The following is a 6,094-nucleotide window of genomic DNA, read 5'->3' as shown; positions in this document are numbered from 1 at the left end:
CCCGCCCGCCCTCCCTCCCCACCCCCTCCTCCTCCTCCGAGGCTCGAGTCCGGCTCGGTGTACGGCGCCCTCCCCTCCCCGCCCTCGCAAACCCCCTCTGCTCTCCCGGCTCTGCCCTCGCTCCTTGCTCTCGGTCTGCCGAGGCTGGAGGTTCTCCAGCCAAGATGGGGGGCGGGGCGGGGGGGCTACTAGAAAGCAGGAGAGCTTCCCCCCACCGCCCCTTCCCCGCCTTTCCCACCCCCACACCTAAATGGCTGTGGCGGGGGGCAGCTCTCCGGGTGGAGGGGTCTGCAACAGCTGTTGCCTGAATGAGCCACCCGCGACCTCCCCCCCCAAGGGCGGGGGGAGACCTCAGCAAAGCCAAGGCTTCTCCAGACCCGGGTCTGCCCGTGAGTGCCGAGGGCGGGGGCCTGGCGGGGGCCTCCCCCTCCTGGTCCCCCTCCCTCCTCCCCTCCTTCCCCTCAACCTCTAGGAGGACTCCAGGGTCCCACACACTGTTTCCACTTAGTTTGACTCTCACCCCCGGAGACGCTGAAGCCCCACTGTCTCCATGTCACAGGTGGGGAAACTGAGTCAAAAGCGGCACAAGGTCTTGTCCACACCACACGGCCTGAGGCAGAGCCCGAGCCGGCCCCAGGGGCGGCCCCACCCCCGGACCGGAAGCCTGCGTGCCCCTCGCTGGGCTCCTGCACGCCCCTCGCTGGGCTCCTGGCCGCCTCGGCAGCACCCTCGGCAAGGGGACTTGAGGCCCTGGCCACCCCCTCCCGCACCCTGGCCCGGCCGCCTCAGCAGCCCCGGCACGCTCTGCGCTCCCGCCAGCAGCTGGGCAATTCACCCGGCATACAAAAGAGTTGACTCAATTCAAAGGCAGCAAATCAAGATCAAACCTATAATGTGTGGGGCCGAGAGGGAACGAGAATGAACGCGGCCCAGCACCAGCCCGTCCCATAGGGGCCCGCCCCGCCCCCTCCCGCGAGCCCAGCCGGTGTGGGCCCAGAAGGTTCCACCAGAGGTGGGAGGGAGAGGGGAGTGGGCTCAGCGCGGCCCTCCCCCCTGCCAGGTCGTGGGGCAGCAGCTGAAATCCCCAGCCCGGTGGCCTCCTCCTCCCTGCCTGATGGGGCCGGGGCGGGGAAGGGGGATGTATGCAGTCCTAAGGGACTCCCTGGCCAAGGGGTCTCCCTCGCAGCTCGGGGGTCAGGGGCCAGGCATGGGGAAGGAGGGCGGGGACTGTTTGGAGCAGCTGAGCTCCGGCCTTCCTCTCGGCTGCCCCCTCCTTAACCCTGGTGACAGCCCAGCCTCCGGCCAAGGCAGGCCCCTGTTTACCCCCCACATAGCCTCTGCCAGCCCCCGCAGGCCAGGCCAGGGCTCCGAGGCTGAGGGGCGCCACCGCCCCCGGCACTGAGAGGCCAGGGCGCCCCAGCTTCGGCTCTGGCTGGGGAGAAACGGGCCCTCCCCAGGGAGCCTCTGGCCACTCTTTGAAGGTCCGAGAAAGGCACCATCCTGCCCCAGGGAGTGAGTGGGGTCCCCAAGAGCACTGGGTCCCCAGCCTCTGCAGTCAGCCAGGACCCCACTGCCGCACCCTTGTGAGGGGTGGGTGCCCCTCTGGGTCGAGGTCACGCCCTGGCCACCTGGCAGCACAGCCCTAGGGAGGGAGGGGCTGGAGCTGGTGATCCCCCGGGCCCTGCCCCAGGCTGCACCCAGCCTCCTTCACCACCCCCCAGCCCGAAGGCCATTCCTGCGCAGGAGCCCAGGCCGAGGCCCCCGAGGGCCCCTCCCCGGCAAGGATGTGGCCACCCGGGCTGGGGGCTCAGCTGAGGGCTCGGCGGAGGGGAGGGGTCTCCGCCGGGGTGACAGGGAGGGTCCCGGAAGCTGCTGGCGCCCTGAGCCCAAGCTGAGCGCAGCACCCAGCAGGGTGAAGGGGTTGGAGGCGGGGCCTACGGGGGGGGGTCACGGGTCCTGGGGCTGCACCCTCCCCACCCGAGCAGAGGCTGCGCCTTGGGGCTGCAGCTCTGTCCCTAAGTCCCCGGCTGGCCGCCCCTCCCCCGTGGCATTGGCGGCCTGTGTGTAAGTCATTAATTCTGTTAGAGACGCCGATGCGAGGACATCTGCCAGGCACCAAAGCCGCGCTCACGCCCCCTCTCCTCCCCCAGAGCAGAGAAAGAATGTGACACTTGGCTCACTAGGGGGTCTGGGGTTGCCCAATGGGGCAAGGGGCTCTGGAGGGCCGTGGGGTCCCAGAGATAAAGGCGAGGAGGCCAGCTCCGGGGACAAAGATCCCCGAGTTGCTTGGGGGCTGGTCTGTGAGCAGGGAGATACCCCCAAACCGTCCAACCCAGGAGCCAAGCTCTGCCCTGAACATGGGGTGGCGTGGAGCTGGGGTGAGGAAATCCTCCTGGGTCTCAGGGTGTGAAGGCCACACTGGAAGAGGGACACTACGACACTGCTGACCCCCACCACCATCTCCGCAAGTGCCCCCGCACGCCAAACCTCTTCTGGAGCTTCCGGCTGCCTCGGCCCTGCGTGACCCCCAGCGACCTCAGAGGGGCTGGCTGACCGACCGCAGGGGGTGGCCGTGGCTCTGTTGCTGCGTGGGTGTGGGGGAAGGGGAACTGGTTGCAGGAAACTCCTACTGGTCCACGAAGATCGGCCGGGCCCCGCACCCATCCCCCGGAAAGGGCTGGATGGGGATGGAGCCCACATCCTCTGGCCCAGCCGGGCCCTTGACGGAGCAGCCACAAACACCCCCTGCAGTTTGGGAGGAGAAAAAGTTCGGGGGGCGACACCCCAAGACAGAAGAGGAGTGAGTGGGCAGAAAGGAGGGCCGGGAGAGACAAGCGACAGAGTGGGGGCCCTAAGAGCAGGGAGGGGCCCTGACCCAACCGTGGCCAAGCCCAGCATACCAGCGTCCCTGCCTGGAGAGGTCCCGGCCACCAGCGCCTACTAATAGACTGGAGCCGGTCCTTCTCGCCCGTTTGGCAGCGACAGGCAGAGCCGCGGCCCGGCAACCGGGTCGCGGGGTGGGTGGGGGCTCTGCAACACCCCCTCAAAGATCCCCAGCTGCGCGGGCGCTATCCACCGACCTCCTACGCCGTCCAGTCCGTCTCTGCCCCCGACCAGCATGGGGGGCAGCTCTGGGGCCCTTCCCTTGAAGGCAGCCCTTCTGGGCCCCCCCGCCCATCATGCCTGTCCCTCTCTGAGCGCTCCGGAAAGTTTCGGGGCCCCCGCCGCGCCTCCGAACCCGAGGGGTCCAGAGCCCGGTGCCTTTGGGCTGCGGCGTGGGAGAGGGAAGTTTGTCCGGCCCGGGCTTCGCGGCCGCCAACTTCGGGTGCGCTCGCCCCAGAAGCCGGGGGTGGGGGTGGAGGTACCCCGGGGCCACAGACCCAACGCGCCGCAACGAAAGCCCCACGGGCGGGAGGGAGCCCAGCCTCGGCGTGGGGCACTGGGGAGGACAAGCTGCGAGAGGCGCCAGGGACCCCGCGCCCGGCCCCTCAGCCCCCACCCCCAGGAACGCCGCCTCCGCGCTGCCCCCAGGGGCGGGGACCCGGTGGCCCCGCGGCTGCGGCAGAGGGAGCCCCCCGCCCAGCCCCTCCCCGCAGGCCCCTTCCTACCTGCGCGGGCGCGGACCCGGACGGAGGCACGGTCACGGGCGAGCAGAGAGCGCGCTGAGGTCCCCGCGCGGCGGCGGCGGCGGCGGCGGCGGCTTCCCCTCGGTCCTCCTCTTCCTCCTCCGGGAGCGCGGGCTCCAGACAGCTCCCTTCCCCCTCCCGGGCCGCCGGGCCGGCCTCGGCCTGCGCGCGGAGCCGGGGAGCCGGCGGGGCCGGGGCTGCGGCGCTCACTGCGTCAAGCGCGGGGAGAGCGCGGGGCGGCGGTGGGGACCGCGCGCTCGGAGCCCCGGGCCGCCCGGGCAGGCGGGCAGCGGGCGCGCCGGGGACGCCGAGGGCCGGGCGGCTCGCGCGCGGGCGTGGTGGCGGCGGCCGCGGCGGCGCCGAGCTGGTGGCACATTCTTTCCCTGCGTGATCGAAGGTTTAATGTCGGAGCCGAGCGCGCAGGGGGGCAGGGGGCGGGGGACGCGGTGGGGGCGGCCGGGGCAGCGGGCGCCGCGGTCGCTCCCCGCGCGAGGGCGAACCAGGGGCGTCCAGGGGGTGCGCCGGGAGGGGAAGTTGAAGCGGCCGTGGGGGCGGCGTGGGAAGCGGAGCGGCGGCCTCGCCCCCTCCTCGCGGCCCCCGCGCGTGCCCCCCGCCCGCGCCACCGGCCCCACGGCCGCTCCGGGGCTGCTTCTGGGGGCAGAAGCCCTGCGAGGTCCACGACCCGGGCTCTGGGTGCCGAGAGCCGTGGGAGGTGGGAACCTGGGGCGGGGACTGTGCACGCGCGTGTGAGCGCGGCCGTGCACACACACCCAGGAGCCGAGTGAAAGTTGACCCGAAGTCAGCCCCTCGTGGGCGCGCGCGTCCGCGAGTCCCGGTGCACAGCCACAGCGGACGTGCGCTCCTGGGGGCGGGGCGCAGGTGGGGGCGGGGGCAGGTGGGCGCCCCTCAGTGGCCCACCGTCCCCGGGGACTTTCCCTCCCCCAGCAACACCTGGGCTCCCTCCCCACTGTTCGACCTCTTCCCCCATTTCTTGCCCCCCCTTTCGTCGGGGCAGGAAGGGGCGTGGGACCAGCCTGCCCCTTCCGATGCCCGGAGGCTCGGTTAGGGCTTCCCCCTCCCAGCATCCCTGCCGGGTCTCCTCGCGAACCCCAGGGGATCAGAAATAGCCACCTCGGCACATCCGAGTGCCCTTCGCAGCCCCTCGCGGCGCTCGCCGAGCAGCAACGCCGTCTCCCAGGGCGGCTCCCAGAGCCCACCGCCCCTTCCCGCCAGCGGCCTGCGCGCTTCTGAAATGTCCAAATCAGGCTCAAGCGCGCCCTCGCCCGGCCCTGGCTGCGCGACCCGCCGCGTCCGGGCCTGGGAGCCCCGCGCCCCGGAAGCCTGGGCGGCGGGGTGCAGGGTGCGACCCCCTCGGCGCCGCCGCTTGCGCTGAGCTCCGGCTCCGCGGCCCGGCAGCGCCACGCCGAGGAGGAGGGAGAGGCCGCCCCGCAGCGAGCGCGCCTAAAGACCAGGGGCTGCTAGGCCCGGGAGCCGCCCCCGGGGTGCCCCTCGCGGAGGAGGTTCCCGGCAAGGGAGTGAGCGTGGCCGGGTATGGGCGCTTGGGGCTCGGTCCTGAGCGCCAACCAGCCTGTGGCGCTGCCCACCACACCCACCCACCCCTCCCCCGTGCTCCAGCGGCCCACGCGCTGTGGCCCCACTCCTCGTTCCTGGGGGAGAGAGGGGCACTGTGACCCCGACTGGGGACGGGGTGAGAAAGGGACCACCACAGTTCCCTTGGCCCCCCCGGAGGATAATGGCCAAAGGACCAAGCCTCGGCCTGGGGGCTGCCCATCCTAAAGCCACGCCAGGAGAGCAAAGACCTCTGCGGGAGGGTGCACCGCAGAGCCCACGTCCCTCAGGGAGGGGCACTGCCCTCTCCATAGCCTGCAGTAGCCTAGGCCCGCAGGCTCCCCCTTGCCCACTTCCCACACCCCAGCGGGCAGCACAGGGCAGTGCAGAGCCGCTAGCCCTATGCTGGGAGTAAAACTCTCTGGACGGATGCCCTGGGCCCCTCTGTACTAACACCCTGACTTGTTCTTGGGCTCCCTGGGAGGTGGGAATATGCCCTTGTTTCCTCCGACAGGGCAGACACCCTCCTGGGCCTGGCTGGCCCCAGCCCTCAGGCACGGGAGACCTCGGGGCGGACCCGGTGGGGGAGGGGAAGCAGGTCTCTCGGCGCCCTCCCTTCCCGCAGTCTGTGAGGCCGTCCTCCCAGGCACCCTTCTCCCGAGACCCCACGCTCAGCCTCTGTGACAGACGCACACGTTACACACCCACACATTCCACACGCGTGTCTACACACAACCACACCTGCGGGACACCCTCATCAAAGCCCACTGCCCACACGGGAGGACCTGGCAGAGGGTGGTCTGGAAGGAACCCCCACCGCCCTCCCCCTACTGAAGCCGCGTTTATACTTTAGTGGCTCCCAAACCAAGTGCACCCCCACGCATCCGCATGGAATTACA

The sequence above is a fragment of the Tamandua tetradactyla genome, chromosome 23, assembly GCF_023851605.1.
Source record: "Tamandua tetradactyla isolate mTamTet1 chromosome 23, mTamTet1.pri, whole genome shotgun sequence".
NCBI lineage: Eukaryota > Metazoa > Chordata > Mammalia > Pilosa > Myrmecophagidae > Tamandua > Tamandua tetradactyla.
The sequence above is the reverse complement of the archived record's forward strand: the minus strand, read 5'-3'. Positions refer to the sequence as shown.